Below are 21,878 nucleotides of genomic sequence, written 5' to 3' on the forward strand. Positions count from 1 at the left end.
TATTCACTCTAAAAAACTTTTTGAAAAAAATATTCCTGAACAAAGATTGTCAATGTCTCCACTCCCAAGATGTACAGTTATATGGGAAACCCATAAAGAATTGCCAATAATTTCTACTCTGATTTCTTCTCTGAAACACGGATTCTTCAGAGATAAAAGGTTTAAATTTTAGAAAGTTAGAGATTTTCTAGTTATCTTTTTTATTTACTTATATCACACTCAAATGATATATTCTAAATAATTTTAATCTTTTGAGTTTTCTTCAACTTTTTTTTATGTCAGCATATGGTGATTTTTTAATTAACATATAATATGTCATTTGTTTCAGGGGTACAAGCTTGTGATTCATCAACATATGGTGAATTTTATTTAGTAAGCATTCCTTGTGAATTTTCAGGTCGTTAGGAGCAATGTTCTTTAAATGTAAATCGGACCCAATTCGTTGATTGCATTGTTCAGAAACTCAACATTTTTTTTTAGTATCTTTAATTTATTTATATATTTTTTCAGCAAAACAGTATTCATTGTTTTTGCACAACACCCAGTGCTCCATGCAATACGTGCCCTCCCTATTACCCACCACCTGGTTCCCCCAACCTCCCACCCCCGCCCTTTCAAAACCCTCAGGTTGTTTTTCAGAGTCCATAGTCTCTTATGGTTCGCCTCCCTTTCCAATTTCCCTCAACTTCCTTCTCCTCTCCACCTCCCAATGTCCTCCATATCATTTGTTATGCTCCACAAATAAGTGAAACCATATGATACTTGACTCTCTCTGCTTGACTTATTTCACTCAGCATAATCATTTCCAGTCCCGTCCATGTTGCTACAAAAGTTGGGTATTCATCCTTTCTTTCTTTCTTTTTTTTTTTTTTTATAAACATATAATGTATTTTTATCCCCAGGGGTACAGGTCTGTGAATCCCTAGGTTTACACACTTCACAGCACTCATGATAGCACATACCCTCCCCAATGCCCATAACCCCCTCCCCCTCTCCCAACCCCACCTCAACATTTTTAACTCATTTTGTCACCTCTGTCAGCTAGACAGAATTGTATGAAACTTTCCCACTAAAATTATGAATTTGTTTTATTTCTCTTTTTCCTTTTTAAATTTTTCACTACATATTGGTAAGTAATGTTATTGGGTATACCCTGATTTAGGATTTGATAACTTTCTGTTGGATTATCTCTTGTTCATAACAATTCCTAGAAAAATGTGTCCCTATAGTTGTTTTATTGTCTGTGTGTGCAGCTACACTAGTCTCCTTTAGGTTACTGTTTCCATGGTATGTCTTTTTTTATCCTTTAATTTTTAACATTTATGTATTCTTAGAGTGTTTTTTACATGAAAGCTATGCTTTTTAGTCTTCTGTGATAATTAATGTGATGATAAATATATGTCAGTTCATTTCTAAAATCTTATTATTTGTTTTCAAATAAGAAACATAAATTGTTTTAAACTTTTTAATTTTATTTTATTATTTTTTAATGTTCAACCATTCATTAGTTGTGTATAACACCCATGTAAAAATTTTATTTTACCCTCATTTATTCCTTTTTCAACATTCTTTACTTTGTGTAACTGTAACCTACATTATTTTCCTCCTCTCTAAAGACCTTCTTTTAACACTACTTGCAAGTTAAGTCCCTCATTTTTTGTTTTTCTGAGAAAGCCTTTATATGTCACTCTAAAGGATAATGTAGCAAAGTACAGATTTCTAGACTTCTTTGTTTTTCCACAACACTTAAAATATTTCACTCTACTCTCTTCTTGCTTGCATGGTTACTGAGAGGTCAGATGTCCTTGTTTTTGTCCCTCTGTAGATAAGGTATTATTTCTCCTCTGACTTCTTTCAAGTCTTCTTTATCTTTTACTTTGTGTAATTTGAAAATGATATGCCTAGGTGTACTATTTGGGATTTATCCACTTAGTGTTCTCTGAGCCTCTTGAATCTGTGGGTTGGTGTCCATACCAACATTCATTGGGGGGAAATTGTCAGTTATTACTGTTTCAAATATTTTTGTTTATTTGTTTCATTTTACCTGAGTATAGTTGATACACGACATTACGTTAGTTTCAGGTATACAACTTAGTCATTTGATAAGCAGACTGTATTCCCTATGTTCTGCTTTTTATTCCTATGATTTGCTCATTTCATAACTATATCTTTCTCTCTCCTTCACCTATCTTGCCCAACAGCTAGCAATTGTCAGTCTTTATAGTTCTGATTCTGCTTTTTGTAGTTTATTAATTTTTAGACAACATTTATGAATGGCATCTTATAGTATTTGTCTTTCTTTGTCTGACTTATTTCACTTAGAATAATACCCTCTAGGATTACCCATGTTGTCTCAAAATGAATGAGTTCATCCTTTTTTATAGCTATGTAATATTCCATCATTTATATACACCTCATTTCCATCTCCATTCATCTAATTCAGTGCACATTTAGGTTGTTTTCATGTCCTGGTTATTGTAAATAATGTTGTAATAAACATAGGAGTGCATATATCTCCTCAAATTAGTGTTTTCATTTTCCCTGGATAAATAACCAATATAATTATTGAATCACACGATATTACTATTTTTTGAGGAACTTCGAAACTCTTTTCCATAGAAGCTGTATCAATTTACATTCCCACCAACAGTGCACAAGATTTCTTTTTTTTTCTACATCCTCACTAACATTTGTTGTTTCTTGTCTTCTTGATTTTAGCCATTCTAACAGATATGAGATGGTATCTCATTGTGATTTTGATTTGTATTTCCCTGATTATTAGTCTAATGTAGAGCATCTTTTCCATGTTTGTTAACAATCTGTATGTCTTCTTTGGGAAAATGTCTATGCAGTCCTCTCTGCATTTTGTAATTGATTGTTTTATTGTTGTTAAATTATGTAAGTTCTCTATGTATTTTATATATTAACTGTTTATCAGAAACATTATTTGTGAAAATCTTCATTCAGTAGGTTGACTTTCTGTTTTGTGGATGGCATCCATGGCTATGCAAAAGCTTGAAATTTGATGTAGTTCAAATAGTTCGTTTTTGCTTTCATTTTCCTTGCCTTAATGAGACATATCTAGAAAAATGTTGCTATGGCTAATGTCAGAAAATTATGGCTTACTTCTCTTTTAAGATTTTTATGGTTTTAGGTCTTATGTTTAGGTCTTTAATACATTTTGAGTTTATTTTTGTGTATGGTATTAGAAAGTAGTCTAGTTTCACTCTATTACATGTAACTATCTAGTTATGGATATGATCTTCTGCATCTTCTAATCTACTATTGATTCCTTCTAGTGTTTTTTATTTCAGTTATTGTATTCTTCAACTCTAATTGGTTCTAATATTTTCTATCTTTTTATTGAAAGTCTCACTGAGTTCCTCCACTTTTTTTCTCCAGCCCAATGAGTAACTTTATGATTATGACTTTAAAATTTTTATCAATCATATTGCATATCTCCATTTTATTTAATTCGGTTACTGAAGTTTTTGTTTTGTTTTGTTTTGTTTTGTTTTGTTTTTTCCTCTTGTTCCTTCTCTTGGAGCATATTCCTGTTTCTTCCTATTCTACTTGACTTTCTGTCTTTGTTCCTACAGATTAAGCAAAATGGCCACTTCTCCTAAACTTAAAGGTGTGGTCCTGTGTATGGTGACCCCTATGCAGATTGTGTCCTTAGTGACTTTTGCTGGCTGGCTGAAGCTATGGCTATATATTTTAGGTACTCTGTTAAGCCATAGCATGTTTCCATTTCTTCTGCTGTTCTCTTGCTATTCTCCAAGTCATTGGTTGTTCAGTAGCTATTCAGTTAGCCCTCAGCTCTTTAGAAGAAGTTTATCTACTAATAGCTGTAATTTGCTGTAATCCATGGAGGTAGTGAGTTCAGAGTTTTTCTATATTGCCATGTTGAACCTGTTTCTCTCTCTCTCTCTTTTTCTCCCTCTCTAGTATTCCTATGACATGTAGTATGTTATACATTTTGTAATTGTCCCCAGTCCTTGGAAATTCTGTCTTGTTTCAGTTTTTGTTCTCTTTGCCTTTTAGTTTTAAAGAATTCTATTGATGCATACTCTAGCTTGGAGATTCTTAGCTATATCTAGTCTACTAAGAAGCCCATTAAAGCATTCTTTATTTCTGTTGTGGTATTTTATTTTTATAATCTCTGGCATTTCTTTTTGGTTCTTTCTTAGGATTTTTATCTCTGTGCTTACATTATTCATTTCTTTTTGCTTGTTGTCTACTTTATCCATTAAAGTCATCATTATATTACTTACAGTTGTCTTAAAATTATTTTTAATATTTTATTATTGAAATAGATCATTAATCTTATTTATATGATAATTGGTGATTAATCAATAATTAATAATATTGTTATCAATATTTATTATTTCCACATCTCTGTGGTATATATGGTTCTGATGCTTGCTCTGTCTCTTCAAATGTGCTGTCTTTTGTATGCCTTGTGATTTTATTTCTTGATAGCTAGACAAGATATACTAATTAAATGGAACTTCTGTAAACATATCTTAGTAATATGATGATGAAATGTGAGGGGAGAAGTGTTCCCTAATCCTATGATTACGTTTCAGTCTTTTAATAAAATTGTGCTTCTGGATTGTAAAGTTCATAAAAATTTCTCAGTTTTGTTTTTCCCCAGTTAGGCAGGCAGATTGGCTAGAGTGGGCTGGAGTTGAGTATTTTCCTTCCTCCAAATCAGGTAGGCTGTGGTTAAGTAAATTTCCCCTGACGGTGGGCCTTATTAAGAAGAATCACACGTTCTGGCATGTTTTTGAATGATTTCTTTTTCCCTAGCCAGGGTAGACGTCCAAGGGGATTTTTTTTTTTTTTAAGATATTAGTATGGGAATCTGGTTGAACTCTCAGATATAAATCTTAAAATATTTGGGGCCCTTTATGACTGTGACCCCTGGAATTTTTCACTCTCAGAGTTGTCCACACTAATTCCCTAGCTATACAATTATAGTTTAGTTCAGTTCCTACTAGGCACCAGTTCCTGAGTAGTTTCTTCTTGTTAGTCTCTGCTCTGGTAAGCTTTCACTCCTTATAGTCATCTGTCTTCCCAGTTTGGGGGGTAGCAGTTTGCTGTGTGTCCTCACCTTTTTTATGAATCCAAGAAGCATTGTTGAGTTTTCAGTCTGCCAATGTTTTTACTTGTTAGGATGGAGTGATGACTTCTAAGTTCCTCACCTGCAGAGTCAGAAACTAGATGTCACTGTTTTTAACTTGACTCAATATTCTATATTCCTTTTCTCATTTCCTTTGTTGCCTACTATTGAAGGACTCAGGTATTTTTGGTACTAAAATAATTCTTTTTATTGCCTTTTTGGCCACAATTTTTTTTATTATATTACTTTTTATTATAAATAATGAACATGTACTCAACTTATTAGACTGTAATAGCTATTCTCTGAAAATACTAGAATCAGAGAACATTTTAATTCCACATTCTCATTTTGCTATTTGTTATTGCCATATATATTTTAAGTCCCAAAGAGCAGCATCATCATCACCATCATCATCATCATTATTGATTTAAACATTTCTATCCATCTTTACTTACTTCTACATTTACTCCGTGTTCTTCATTGTCTCATGTATTTTATGTTTTCATTTACGATCATTTTCCTTCTACCAGAAGAACTCACTTCAATATTTCTTTTAAGACAGCCCTTCTGGAAATCCCTCTCAGCTTTTGTTGTTGTTATTGTTTGAAAACATCTTTGTTGTACCTTAACTTTTAAAGGATATATTTCCAGATATAAAATTTTAGATTGGCAGTATTTTCTTTCAGAGGTTAAATATGTCATTCTATTATCTTCTGGCTTACATTATCTTTACTGAGAAATCAACTATATATCTTATTGTTGCTACAATGAAATTAATTGTTTTTTTCTCTTGCTGCTTTTACAATACTTATAGTCATCTTGGGACTTCAACAGTTTTACTTACGTGGTCTTTTCCTTCTTTACATTTGCTAAATATGTTGAGTCAGTGTTGATCTCTTTTTTTTTTTAAGATTTTATGAATGTGTTTGGGAGAGCAAGAGAGAATGAGGGAGAAAGCACAAGCAGGAGGGGGGAGGGGTAAGGAAGAGGAGAAGCATGCTCCCCACTGAGCAGGGAGACTGATGCAGGCCTGGATACCAGGACTCTGGGATCATGACCTGACCTGAAGCTAGACCTGACTGAGCCACCCAGGTACCTCAGTCCTGATGTTTTTAATTAATTTTAGAAAATTCTCAGGAAAAGTGAACTGGTGGAAATCAGAAGAGGAGATGAACCATGAGAGACTGTGGAATCTGAGAAATAAACTGAGGGTTTCAGAGGGGAGGGGAGTGGGGCATTAGGTAAGCCTGGTGGTGGGTATTAAGGAGGGGAACATATTGCATGGAGCCTTGGGTGTGGTACATCAACAGTGAATCTTGGAAAACTGAAAATTAAATTAAAAAAGAAAATTCTGAGATATCAGTTCTTTGAACATCGTTTCTACCTCATTGCATCTTCTCTCCTTTTAGGGTTCCAATAACATGTACATTAGCACTTCTGAGCTTGTAGCTCTCTTAAGTTTATCTTTTTTTCATATGCTATTAACTTTCTCTGCTTCTATACAGAAATTACAATTCTACATTATGTTTAGACTCTATCTTGTATTTTGTCTAGTCTCCTATTACTATCCACCAAGTTCTTAATTTTACATACTATAGTTTTCTATATTTTTTGTCAATTTAATTTTTGTATGGGTTTTCTATGGCTTCTCTGGTACAATTCCCATGTTCATCTATTTTTGCTTATCTTTTATCCATTTTAATAAATATACTAAATTTAGATTATTTTTAGCCTTGTCTACTCCTATTTTTGAATAATCCATAAGGCTCCATCTTTTTTTTTTTTTTTGGTTGATGGCATAAATATTGTCTCAAGAGATCACCAACAAATGGTGTTTATTTTTTATCAGACGTAGTTCAATACTCTATTAGCAGACAGTGTGGATTATTAGTTACATCAGTCTTAAAAGGGACTAAATTTTGTCAAGAATGGCTTGCAGTTTTAGTTAATTTTCAGCATACTTTTTTTAAGGTGTAATCCACTACAGCTTTCACTGAGAGTCTGGTGAATTGTTGCTTCCTCAGCCCAAAGAGTAGAACTCAGTTTCTGCTAAAATACTGTTTTTAATTTCATAACTTTGCTTCCTACCCCAAACCTAAAAATCTACTGAAAGGAAATCACTGTGTGTTTAAAGCCATTCAAGTCTTCTGCAAACTCAATCTCTCCTAAAGAAAAAAAAAGAAAAGGAAAAAGAAAACACAAAAAATAGAAAAGAACTTTTTTTTTTTGTCCTCCAGCAATGTCTTCTGGTCCAATTCTAGATTTTCCAAGTCAAGTTATATCTAGAATCAGTAAATAACCCTAAATATATGTGGCCGTATATATCAATTCTATTTGCCACTCCCACAAGGTGTTTCAACATTTGCAGGTTCTGTTTTGGTTCCTTGGCCTTTTTTATCTTTGGTTCCTAAGGACCATGAGGTTGCTGGATATTTTACTCTGCCTTCTAGATGAGCACTGAACAATAAAAACATGTGAACCATATTTTTCTTTTTTTTTTTATTCTTTTTTTTTTTTAAGATTTTATCTCTTTATTTGACAGATAGAGTTCACAAGCAGGCAGAGAGGCAGTCAGAGAGACAGAGGGGAAGCAGGCTTCCTGCTGAGCAGGGAGCCCGATGTGGGGCTCAATCCCAGGACCCTGATATCATGACCTGAGCCGAAGGCAGAGGCTTAACCCACTGAGCCACCCAGGCGCCCCTGTGAACCATATTTAAATTTGAAATTTTCTATCACCCACTATTTTTTTTTAAGATTTTATTTCTTTATTTGACAGAGATCACAAGTAGGCAGAGAGGCAGGCAGTGGTGAGGGAAGCAGGTTCCTCGCTGAGCAGAGAGCCCAATGTAGGGCTCAATCCCAGGACCCTGGGATCATGACCTGAGCCAAAGGCAGAGGCTTTAACCCACTGAGTCACCCAAGTGCCCCTATCATCCACATTTTAAAAAGTGAAAAACTATCAAACATAATTTTAATAATATATCCAACTCAACAAATACAAAATATTACCATTTCAACATATAATATGTATAAAAAAACTGAGATATTTTACATTTTTTCTCTTTGTGCTAAGTCTTTGAAAATCTAGTGTGGATTTTCTTATAGTATATTGCAATTTAAAGTAGCCACATTTTAAATGCTAACCAGCCACCTGTGACTAATGACTACTGTATATGATAGACCAATTCTAAGAACTTTGGGCTTTGAACTTTTGAACTTTAGCCAACCCCATAGCTCAAAATTCAACAAACGTCATGGGAGACTGTCCACACCTGAAATCCCTCAGTTCTCTACTTTCGTTACTCTAACCATGCACAAAAACTCATTCAAAGCACTGCTGGATTGTTTCCCCATTGCAACCTTCTACGGTCAACCCTGACCAACAGCCCTTAATCAGCACTAAAAATGAAAAATGGCCCCAAAGAAAAAAATGTTTGGAAATTTTCAGCTCACCTCTTAAAAGTTTTTCCCAACTCTAGAATTTAGTCTAATCTAATTGCTTCCCACCTCTTCAATGACCTTTTTCAATTTTTCTAGGCTTGCTTTGCTTTGGTTTTGTTAATCATAATCATTGGCCTACCTAAATCTGCTTCACCCCAAATAGATGCAATTAGTTACAGCAACTATTGTATAAATAAATTTATACAACTATTGTATAAATACAAAACTATTTACAAATGTAAATAGTTTCCTAATCAAATTAAAGATTTTTTTTTCAGTTTTAGGAAAGATACATTGCTTACTAAACAATTTTAACTTACAAAGCTTGTACTTGTTTCATCTGAAATCTCTCTGAATTGCTACTTTACTAACTTGGCCAATGATACTAAGATTCCCTGTAGTCTGTATTAGTCAAAAGTATCTGATGCCTTGAATTCAAAGGTTCAGGAAATCAAAACTAATAACCCTGTATCTATGATCATTTTAAAACAGTGATAAAAATTGTTTTAGTTAAGAATTAAATTAAGGAAACTATAGGTTCTACCTTTTATAAGAGAGATACTATAACAAAAATAGCCACAATTATGCCAGTATTCTGTAGGGTCTAATACTTAATTACTTTTTCTCTAACTTTTCTGTTCAGAGAAACACATTTTAGATGAACTACACATTAGTATATTCTTTCCGAAACCCCATGTTTCTGAATCCCTGTGAAAAATTTTATAATGAGTTTGGGATCTAATTAATAATTTATTAAAATCAAATTTGCATAGAAAGTACATTGACCTGTTAGGACTTAACACTCATTTAATCTACATGCTCTGCAAGTTCAGAGAATTATTTTTGTTGGGCTCCATAGGGTTAAATGCCCATGATCCTTTCTTTAGCAATATTTAAAGAGAAATTATTGCCTGTTTTCTTGAGGGAAGATTATCAATATAAATTCCAATAACTAGAAAAAAAGTAGTTCATGCAGACAAAAATTTATTAAACTAAAATTCACTGAACACAGACTATATCCTGGCATTGCATTAGCTTTCAGAAAGGCCAAAAAGAATACCATAAGACACTATCCTCTAGGGATACTAGATTTATTTATGGAAATATATGTGAAAAATCACAGTGTCTTATTATAACAGTACTATTTTCACAGCATTATGAGAACTCAAATGAATTAACTTATTCTGAAAGAGTAAAAAAAAAGTTATATGAGAGTTTTATTTAAAGGTAGATTTTTAGGGTATGTAGAAAATAGTGTGCTGTGAGAGTGAAGAAATTTCCAAAAGATAAAGTAACATTCATAAAATTGTGGATGGGTAAACATGTGGAGTGTTCAGGAAAAAAAAAAAAAGGAAAGGAAAGAAAAGAAGAAGGCATATTGTAGCTTTAAGTCTGTTAATGCTTCCTGAATGACTTTCTTTGGGACTCAGTAGCTCAGGAATAGGAAACATGTTTGGAATTCTAATTGGGTTTTGGCATAAAAACTGGCTGACCATAGTATTCCTTAAAATAGAACTAACTAACCCAAGTTAACATTTTAAAAATATTAATTTAGTGAATAATATAAGTATAATATAACATAAACATAAAATATTAACAATATATTTGTAAATATTAGTAGAAGTATTTAGATACATACTTTCAAAATTCCAAATGTGTTATGTTGAATTATCTAAAAGCGCCAATGTATTAATGTCTCATAGGTGTATATTTATTAAATTGGATACCCTTATGCCCGTGAATACAGGAGTAGGTAATTGAATGAGTAACAGAGATAAAATGGATGCTCTTACATTTTGAATATGGAGAGTTTAAGTAAGTATAAATGATGTAGAGCCTTTACTTGATGATATTTACCCCTAACAATGACAACAGGGAGCATTCTTCTTATGACCATTAATATGCATTTACAAAGCAGGTACTGGGTCAATGTTACCATCTTAACTTTGGTCCTGACTTTGAATACCATAGAATCAGTTACCATTTATCTCTTTTAATGTAGCTAAGCATAAAAGAGTAGAAACTAGGAGGGTGTTCTGTACATGACTATGGAACCTAGCTTGAAAAAAAGAGAACTTGTCCATCACCATCTTTAGAAATAATTACTACTATGATTTCAAACGGTGTTTACTTGTTATGAAGATAATGAGACACAGAGCTATTTCTAAAGATAGCATGTCAAACAGAAGTATGTTGATCTGAGAATCAATCAAATAAATCTGTCAGTAAAAATGCAAAGAAAACAAGTTTCCTTGAGAGAATTTGTGTGTAAAATATTTTTCCTTGACATATGGTCTTTGGGTAAAGAAAGTACTACTTCTTCTTTAAATTTCAGAAATAAAATATGTACAGTTTAACATCTGCCAAGTAAACCAAACTTTAAAAGAGGAAATTTGCTTAAGGATGCCATTTCCACTGTCTAAAACTTCAACTTGACAAAAATGAGTAAAGGGGAGGAGGAGAATCAGGTTAGATCCTGCATTTTATTTGGCCCAAAGTCATTTTTAATGACTAATTGATTGCAGAAGGGAGGGAAAACATTAGCATTCCTTACATGTTCCACACCAGAGCTAGATTTTTTAAAAGTAAAAATAAGCCACTTATTTTCCTGCCCCTAGTGAAATAATGTCAGTAGGTGAACTATTTGGCAGCACATTAAGAAGAGTAATGATTATGAAGTTTCTCAGATTCTCAAGTAAAGTGAAAACCATTGTGATTTGAAGAAAAGAAAAAGCAGTGTTACATGTGTTTGAGCTAGGAAGAGCACCAGCAGCCCAAAGCTAAATATTTGGCTTTTTAGCTTTCAATTAGTCAATGTGAAAATAAGAGAATTCTTAGCTTTAAAAGGGCACTTTGTTTTTAATGATCAGGCTGACTGCCATCATTTTATATTCTAGGATTTGGATTCTAAAGAGGCCTCATCTTACATGCCAAATTTAATATAAAGTAGGAGCTGCAGGGAAACACTATATTTAGCAAAATTCTGAGACTGCATTTGGGTCATTTCAGAAAAACTGTCATGATTGATACATCATTTATGTTTGTGGAAACAGAATGGATACCAACTAGTTCAAATAAAATTTAATGAAGGTACTATTTAAAGAGTGGTGGGGAGTGTAAAGGAAATTTGTAAAAGGTGTGTAGATAACCAGAGACAAGCAACAGAGAAAACCAATGGGGCTGAAAAGGAGGGGATGAAATAATGTTACTAGATCCTTTGTGAGAGGGGATTCTGGAGGGGGGCCTGCTTGATAGGAATTGTGGAGGAGAAAGTAGGGGATGCTTTCGAAAATGGAGCTCTGAAGAAAGGACGGGGAAGGAATGATCTGTCTCAATATTCTTTCCCCACTCTGATCTGTCCATACTTCCCATTGGCTAATCCAGGGATAGACCAATAAATGAAATGTTGAAAAAATGGCTTTCAAAACAAAAACAAAACCCTGGTTTTAGAATTTGCCAATACCTGTGGTGTGATCACTCCCATGATGGCTGATTTCAATCTATCAATATGAGGTAATTGAACGGAAGGTAGAAAGAAATGCATACAATCAGCTCTTGCAAGATGGTGTGAGTTGGCTCCAGCATACCACAGAATTAACCGTAAAAAAATAAATAAGTAAAATAAAACAAAATAAAACAAAACAAACAAAATCTAATCACCATGAGGCCCAGGAAATGTAGTATATAGATTTAGAACATAGCAAAGACTAGTGGTGAATGGATTTGGGGGTAGGTGAAGTCACATAGAGAATAGCCATATTGACAATGTATAGTATAGTACTTGATCCAAAGTTCTGCATAATTGACCCAAACCAGACTCAATCCTAATTCTGATATGTGTAGAGATTCTCTCCTACACTGTTCTAACTCTTTAATATAATACTTGTATATGCAATCACCAATTTCTTAAAACAAACATTTGACCCAAGTTTAAATTGAAGCACAGAGATGAAAAACCATCTAGTTGGGAGTTTAGTGTCCTGATGAGTTTGGAAAGAGAAAATACATTTTAGACTAGAAATTGAGCTTTTCCATGCTGGATTTTAAAATGGGGTGGAATAGTTGAGAGAAATTTCCATAGGATCCAGTGATGGGAGAAGAAAAAGAAGCGTTCACTTTCTTCTTCCAGCAAGTTTGTTCAGACACCGATGGAAAAAACTCGGTCCTTTATAAGTCACCACCTTGACATGGCTTTTGAAAATGGTATCGAAGAATCTACATGGTGGTAGCTGTAATTAAGGTCTTTCAGGAACTTTTTAAACTGAGAGTTGATGATCTTTATCTAGCTACCACATATAATTGTTACTTTTTCTATGAAATTATAATTACTAATATGTGTTCTCTTTATCAGACATGAGGCACTTTTATTCGTAATAAATAATATAGTGGGAGGTTAATATAAGACATTTTCTGTCATAGATCAGACTGAGGATGTAAAAGACCATGAAGAAACCAATCTGTGACATGTCCTCTTAAATTCCAAAGGGAGCATTTGCAAAAAAGAAAGTTTCTTAATTTGGTTTTAGGCCCCATATCTAATTAGTAGTGTAAATGGGTTGAGTCTGAACAAGTGGGGTGAGGAGATGACTATAGACAGGATTGGTGTCTATTTGCCCTCCTCTGCCAGACCTGAGGTAGAGGGGTTTTAAAGGAAGTCTGATAAAAGGTTTTCTGAGAATATCCTGGTGTTTAGGTGGGCTATCCCATGGGAATACTGTTTGACAACTGCTTTTGAGTAACCTAAAGTGGAAAGGATAAGTAATATATCAGTCTGAGGCATGAAAAGGGGAGAAATGGGATGGCAATAGAACTGAGCTTTATTTCCACCAGCAGTGGGGAATGGATGCATGAACCTTATTCATGAGTTAGAGCAGGCATTGATTAAATTGATGGAAGCCCTCTTAAGTCCTGCTCAAGCCAGGGATATGGGAATGATAGGACATCGACAGAAAAGATAGACTGCCAGGTGCCCAAGGATCCAGAGGGAAAAAAAATCAAAGTAGTCAGATGAAAAAAAAAAGTAATAATAATAAAACATCACCTGGATCTTTGGAAGGACAGTCCAAGGCCACCAAGAGAGAATACTGAATAGTCACAAACCCTAGAAAGCCCAATGTTAATGCAGGATAAGATCTGGCAAGTAAAATGTTTGATCCTTAAGTTTTTCTAGTTTGCTCCAGTTTCAGTGTATTCAAATAGAGGTGGTCAGAAGCCATTGCTAGTTGACTTGCAGTAGGTAAAGAAAAACAAGAGGAGAACATAGAAAAGCCAGACATTATCCTATTCCAGTTCATCCTTCTCAAGCATAAAGCAAACTTGAACTGGGTGATAAAGTTTTTTTTTTTTAATTGTTACTTGAGAAAAAAATAATCTCTAAATTTTTATAACAAGTAACTAAGTCTTCTAAGTATCAGAATAATCAAAGAAATTAGAGTGATAGAAAGCACAAATCAGAGAAACAAGAGATAAATTATATTACCAGTAAGAAAATTTGAAATGATGTTCGTAACACAACTTTGTTTGAATATAAAAATAATTCAACTTTAATGACATTCCGATCAAAATTCCACCAGTATTTTTCAAAGAGCTGGAGCAAATAATCCTAAAATTTGTATGGAATCAGAAGAGACCCCGAATTCCTAAGGAAATGTTGAAAAACAAAAACAAAACTGGCAGCATCACATTACCTGATTTCAAGCTTTACCACAAAGCTGTGATCAGAACAGATACTACACATGATCTTAGCCAAAAGGCCGAGAAGCGATTGGGAGACAAACCATAAATGACTCTTAATCTCACAAAACAAACTGGGGGTTGCTGGGGGGAGGTGGGATTGGGAGAGGGGGAGCGGGCTATGGACATTGGGGAGGGGAGGCGAACCATAAGAGACTATGGACTCTGAAAAACAACCTGAGGGTTTTGAAGGGTCAGGGGTGGGAGGTTGGGGGAACAGGTGGTGGGTGATGGGGAGGGCACGTTTTGCATGGAGCACTGGGTGTTGTGCAAAAAGAATGAATACTGTTACGCTGAAAAAATAAATAAAAAGGGAAAAAAAAAAAAAAGCTGTGATCACCAAGACAGCATGGTACTGGCATAAAAGCAGACACATAGACCAGTGGAACAGAGCAGAGAGCCCAGATATGGACCCTCAACTCTATGGTCAAATAATCTTTGACAAAACAGGAAAAAATATACAGTGGAAAATGACAGTCTCTTCAATAAATGGTGCTGGGAAAACTGGACAGCTATATGTAGAAGAATGAAACTCGACCATTCTCTTACACCATACACAAAGATAAACTCAAAATGGAAAAAAGACCTCAATGTGAGACAGGAATCCATCAGAATCCTAGAGGAGAACATAGGCAGTAACCTCTTCGATATCAGCCACAGCAGCTTCTTTCAAGATGTGTCTCCAAAGGCAAAGGAAACAAAAGCGAAAATGAACTTTTGGGACTTCATCAAGATCAAAAGCTTCTGCACAGCAAAGGAAACAGTCAACAAAACAGAGAGGCAACCCACGGGAGAAGATATTTACAAATGACAGTACAAACAAAAGGTTGATATTGAGGATCTATAAAGAACTTCTCAAACTCAACACACACAAAACAGATAATCATATCAAAAAATGGGCAGAAGATATGAACAGACACTTCTCCAATGAAGACATACAAATGGCTATCAGACACATGAAAAAATGTTCATCATCACTAACCATCAGGGAGATTCAAATTAAAACAACATTGAGATATCACCTTACACCAGTTAGAATAGCCAAAATCAGCAAGACAGGAAACAACATGTTTTGGAGAGGATGTGGAGACAGGGGAACCCTCTTACACTGTTAGTGGGAATGCAAGTTAGTGCAGCCACTTTGGAGAACAGTGTGGAGATTCCTCAAGAAATTAAAAATAGAGCTTCCCTATGACCCTGCAATTGCACTACTGGGTATTTAACCCAAAGATATAGATGTAGTGAAAAGAAGGGCCATCTATACCCCAATGTTTATAGCAGCAATGGCCACGGTCGCCAAACTGTGGAAAGAACCAAGATGCCCTTCAACGGACGAATGGATAAGGAGGATGTGGTCCATATACACGATGGAGTATTATGCCTCCATCAGAAAGGATGAATACCCAACTTTTGTAGCAACATGGACGAGACTGGAAGAGATTATGCTGAGTGAAATAAGTCAAGCAGAGAGAGTCAAGTATTATATGGTTTCACTTATTTGTGGAGCATAACAAATAACATGGAGGACATGGGGAGATGGAGAGGAGAAGGGAGTTGAGGGAAATTGGAAGGGGAACCATGAGAGACTCTGGACACTGAAAAACAACCTGAGGGTTTTGAAGCGGCGGGGGGTGGGAGGTTGGGGATCCAGGTGGTGGGTAATAGGGAGGGCATGTATTACGTGGAGCACTGGGTGTGGTGCAAAAACAATGAATACTGTTACGCCTAAAAGAAATTTTTTAAAAAGTGAAAAAAATTCAAATTGATAGGAAAAAAGTGAATCAACTTCATAGAAAAAAAAAAAATGAGCCAATGCCATTAAATAGGCATTTCACCAAAGAGGAAATATGATTGAAAGTTGTTTAATCCCTCTACAGAACAGGGAAGGGAAATATAAATTACAATCTGAAGTAAATACTATTTTATACATATTAGATATGTAGAATAAAGGCCTAACAAAGCAAAGGCAAATAAGAATGCAGACCAAGAGAAATTTACATATTGCTGGTGGGGTAAAAATTGGAACAACTTTGGAAAATTATTTGAAATTAATTATCTAATAAATGCTGATTCAATTTAGGTAATCTGTAAATGTACATCTCAGAATCCTGTTCTCTATGGTTTCATGTTAGGGTTTGCCACCTGAGAAATGTGCATCATGTTTAGTTAGAGTCTGTAAGGGGCAGACTCAGTGGGGATATTGGGCTCCTGTTTCCCCTCCTTCTCTGTCAGCCTGCTGGATGAATTGCTGCAGACTCAGACAGTATCCATGAAAATACAACACAATTCTATAGACTTGTATCTCAGACTTCTGCAGGATTCACTCCAGCAGCTACATAGGCCTAGCCTCCCACAAGCTTCAACTTTATCAACCACACCATATCAAATGTTTATACTTTTCTCTGATCCTTTTCCCATCTTTGTTTCTCCAGCATTTCCTAGAATTTTGTAAGAGTAATTTTTGTAATAAATTCCTTACTCATAATACAGTAGTTCTGCTACCCTGATCCAATACTGACCTATACATAATTTCTGATTCTGCAAATACATTCTTTTTTTGTCTTTTTTTAAAATATTTTATTTATTTATTTGACAGAGAGAGATCACAAGTAGATAGAGAGGCAGGCAGAGAGAGAGAGAGAGAGAGGGAAGCAGGCTCCCTGCTGAGCAGAGAGCCCGTTGTGGGACTCGGTCCCAGGACCCCGAGATCATGACCTCAGCCGAAGGCAGTGGCCTAACCCACTGAGCCACCCAGGCGCCCCTGCAAATACATTCTTTTTTTTTTTTTAAAGGTTTTATTTATTTATTTGACAGAGAGAGAGAGAGAGATCACAAGTAGAGAGGCAGGCAGAGAGAGAGGGGGATGCAGGCTCCCTGCTGAGTAGAGAACCCAATGTGGGGCTCGATCCCAGGACCCTGAGATCATGACCTGAGCCGAAGGCAGTGGCTTAACCCACTGAGCCACCCAGGTGCCCCTGCAAATACATTCTTAAGTGCATATTCTGGAGTACTTCTTGTTCCTGTATACCAAGAAATACAAAAAGAATCTTTTTGTGTTTGGGAATACCACTGCAACATATTCATAACAATAAAAGTGAATTCAACCCAAATGCCCATCAAATATAAAATGGCTTAAGTGCTAATATAGCTTCTTACAAAGCAAATGAATAAATTACAGTTTTCATATCAACATGGTCAAATCTCAGGAAGCATAATACTGACATAAAAATTTAGATATGACTAATTATGTAGTATTTATAAAAATAAATTACCTTTTGAGCACAAACAATATTTTTTGCCATACTTAAAAATTTGGTAAAATAGTATGGAAAAGGAGAGGAATAGTAATCACTGAAGTCAGGGTAGTAGTTACTTCTGGAAAACAAAGACTAGAATGGAAAGTGAAGATTAGAAAGTACCATGGGTTGAACTGTGTTCCCTGCCAAATTCATATGTTGAAGTCCTAACCCTCAGTACTTCAGTATGTCACTTTATCCAGAGATAGTGTCTTTATAGAGATAATCAAGTTAAAGTGAGGTCAGTAGGGCCCATGCTCAATATGACTGGTATCCATTTAAAAAGAGAAATTTGTCTACAGAGACATAAGCAGAGGGAAGATGATGTGAGAACAAGAATGAGGAGGCCATGTACCTGTCAAGGAGAGAGACCTGGAATACAATCTTCCTTCACAGCCCTCAGAAAGAACCAACCCTGCTGGCATTTCCTGAGACTTCTAGCCTCTGGAACTGTGAGAAAGTAAACTTCTACTGTGCCACCCACCTCTGCTGGCTGTTTCTCTGGAAAATGCTAATACAAATAGAGTCTTGAGGCTTCACTTTTATCCAAACAGTGGAGAGAAATCATTCCCACAAAACACATTTGGACAAGCAAGTGTGGGAAAGCATAAAACAGTTCCAGGAGTGTTGCCCATTATGTTCTGCATGTCCAGTGTATTGATTACCTAGCATTATCTCACTTAGTCGCAATAAGAAGCTGAGAATGGTGCATTATTAGCCTCATTTTAAAGATATGGAAAGGGAGATTTTTAGAGTCTTATTAATTTACTTATTGATTTACTTATTAATTTACTTATTAATTTGCTTATTAATTTACTCTAAGTCACATAGCTAGTAAATACCAAATCTAGAATTTATAATTTAAGTGGTTCCAAGGAATTAGTTTATAAAACAAGCTGAACTTAATAGATTACTACTATAATAAATCACCCTTTCTTGAGAAAGGTGTGAATATACATTTCTTCTTTTATAAGACCTCTCTTCCTGTTTCTCACCCTAGTTCTTCTAAAACCTGTTTTCCAACCAAAAACAGGGATTCAAATAGCCCAACTAGTTGGCTAGCAGGATTTTCCAAACCTCAATAATTATCCAAAGCTCTAGGGGAGCGTTCTTAAACATAAAGTTTAGGAATTTTTAGGTTTGCAAAGTGCTATTGGCCAACTTCTGAAAATTCTGTCCACGTTTTTTAGCTTTGTTGAGATATAACATTTTGTAAGTTCAGGGTACTCAATGTGTTGACTTGGTAGGCATATAAATTGCCACCACAGCATTAGCCAACATCTCTATCACATCATAATTACCATTCCTTTCTTACTGTGAGAATTCTATCCATATTTTTAAAATTTTTTACACATATTTAAAAACTCTGTCTTCACTTGACCCAGTTTCCTAATGGCAATAAATATAGTACAACTTCTTGGAAATCTTTTTTTTTTTTTTTTAAAGATTTTATTTACTTATTTGACAGCGAGAGAGAGAGAGAGAGAGAGAGAGATCACAAGTAGGCAGAGAGGCAGGCAGAGAGAGAGAGAAGGAAGCAGGCTCTCTGCTCGGCAGGGAGCCTGATGCGGGACTCAATCCCAGGACCCTGAGATCATGACCTGAGCCGAAGGCAGCGGCTTAACCCACTGAACCACCCAGGCGCCCTCTTGGAAATCTTATAGCATTTATGTAACCATTTTTATACATATCAAATATCTTGCACATTATCTATTTAATGTTTTCCTCAGATATTAGGCTAATGTTTCTTGAAATTAGACTTCATATTTGGGTAAAACATTTTTTTTCCAGAAATAAAAAGCATATATATCACAAAAAACATAGTATTGTATATATATACATAGTATTATATATAGTATATACACAAAAAGCATAGCACTTTATATATATATATACAATATATACATAAATATACATAATATAAATTATACAAATTTAGACATAAGCAAATAAGTAAATGAAGAATTTATCAGTTGGAAAACAGTAGTGGTGACCTTGTTAAGTAGTAAAGTAGTGATAAATATTACAGTGCAGATATGGAAAGAAAAAAAAGCAGAGAAAAAGTACATATGGCCTTAAAACAGTGTTATAAATGTATGTGAAAGAATTGGGATATGAAGGTATATCTCAATGAAGTCATGACCAGTGTTCATGGGTTGTCATTAAAATGTTGAATAAATAAATATATTCATCTCTTTAATCCGAAACTAACTGTACTTATAATTTACTGAATGCACTCTAGGTACAATAGACAATTATCTATCTACTCTATATTATTTATTTTATTTAATTCTCACAAATCTATAAAACACTTTTTTATTTTTATCTTCTAGATGAAGAAACTGAGAGATAGAATAATATTCTAATAACAATATTCTAATTCCTAATAATAAATCTGTATATGGTCCTTGATATAGTCAGGTGAGGACCATTGCTTAGGCCAGAATATAGATTTTGTCCAGCATCTCAAATCAGTAATAGACGAGAACCTGTATTAGTTCCTAAAAATCCAGAACACTAGACCTTAGCTAAGTAGCAGACTGGAGCTTAATTCATTATTTCAGGAGTTTATTTACTATAAAAGTACTTTTGGGTCACCTTCCCCTTACTAAATAAACACTATGCAAACCTGTATATAGAAAGAGCTATACTGCATATATGAGCACCAACTATCTCTGTGCATTCATTACTTTGAGTAACTGACTTAATCATTAATAATGCTATACATTTATCTGTGAAATTAGAAACATTACTTTAACTCATCTCATGGTTATTGTGATAAATAGCTTATAAAAACAATTTAAAAGCACTTGAGAAGAACAAAGTACTAGAGGAAAAAACTAATAAAATATTCCCTATAGTACTGGGTCCAGACTAAAAGTAGATGCATCTGCTGAAGGAGCACTTTTTCATAATTATAGCTCTGTTCTTTAATTTAAAATAAACCTGTTAGTTTAAAATAAATCTGGCATTAAAATAGGTTTTATGTCAAAATGAATATGTTTTCCCCCAAAGAAAGCTTGATAAAATCCATTTAATTGTGTAATCTTAACTTCCCATTATTGGGTAACTGAAATTAGTGATGATAGGTGTTTAAATAAGCAAATTCCAATTACTATTAACAGAAGCAATTCATTATTCCAAATGTAATCAATGTAGCTATTAAAGTACTGTAAACAGAATAATTATCAACGTGAATTATATTCCTACCATATGGAGTCTATCAGATACACATTTTGGGAGAGTTTTACTTATTTTTTTTTACTTTGCATTTTTATGTACAACAAATGCTACAAATGTATATGTCAATATGATCCTTGTGAACCCTCCCATTTTTCACTTTTACTTTTAAGGTTTATTAAAAAAGGTATTTGTAAGGCAAATTATAAACAAAGGCAGATTTGTAAATAATACCTGCCAGCAAATCCTATGCTTATTTTACACTAAAAACCATTGACCAAATATAGCTGGCTGTGGGTTTCAGGTCTAATTTTGAGCTGTATGTTGTATCTAATTTTTTCTCCTATTTTAAAGAAGTATGGTCTCATCATAATTCATATAGCTGGAAACATCCTTAAGTGACATCTGGAGTAAATTATGGCTTTCAGTAAGATATGTCAAATATTCAGAATCTGCCACTTTTATAGAAGATGGTAGTGGTGGTTGTGGTGTGTGTATAGGTAATATACATATGCAGGGAGCAAATATAAGTTAAAATGCTTATTAAAGGGATAATTCCCACACAGATCAGACCAAGGGCTCCCTGGGTCAAGCCCAGAAGTGTCCCCACCACCACACACATGAGTTCAAAGGGCACTATAATTAACCTGCCAACCAATGAATTTGAAAAAGCAAGCATCTTTATTTCTACTTTAAAAAGACAGAACCAAAGGGGCACGTGTCCCGAATGTTTATAGCAGCAATGTCTACAATAGCCAAACTATGGAAAGAACCTAGATGTTCATCAACAGATGAATGGATAAAGAAGATGTGGTATATATACACAATGGAATACTAGGCAGCCATCAAAAGAAATGAAATCTTGCCATTTGCGACGACATGGATGGAACTAGAGGGTATCATGCTTAGTGAAATAAGTCAATCAGAGAAAGACAACTATCATATGATCTCCCTGATATGAGGACATGGAGATGCAACATGGGGGTTAGGGGGATAGGAGAAGAATAAATGAAACAAGATGGGATTAGGAGGGAGACAAACCATAAATGACTCTTAATCTCACAAAACAAACTGGGGGTTGCTGGGGGGAGGTGGGATTGGGA

The 21,878-nt window shown here is 34.7% G+C and overlaps 1 pseudogene; it reads right to left on the bottom strand.

The window, feature by feature from the left end:
* Positions 1 to 14,211: 14,211 nt before the first annotated feature.
* On the bottom strand, positions 14,212 to 14,331 carry LOC123950226 (annotated as a pseudogene).
* Between the last annotated feature and the right edge of the window lie 7,547 nt (positions 14,332 to 21,878).

The sequence above is a fragment of the Meles meles genome, chromosome 8, assembly GCF_922984935.1.
Source record: "Meles meles chromosome 8, mMelMel3.1 paternal haplotype, whole genome shotgun sequence".
NCBI classification, from domain to species: Eukaryota; Metazoa; Chordata; class Mammalia; order Carnivora; family Mustelidae; genus Meles; species Meles meles.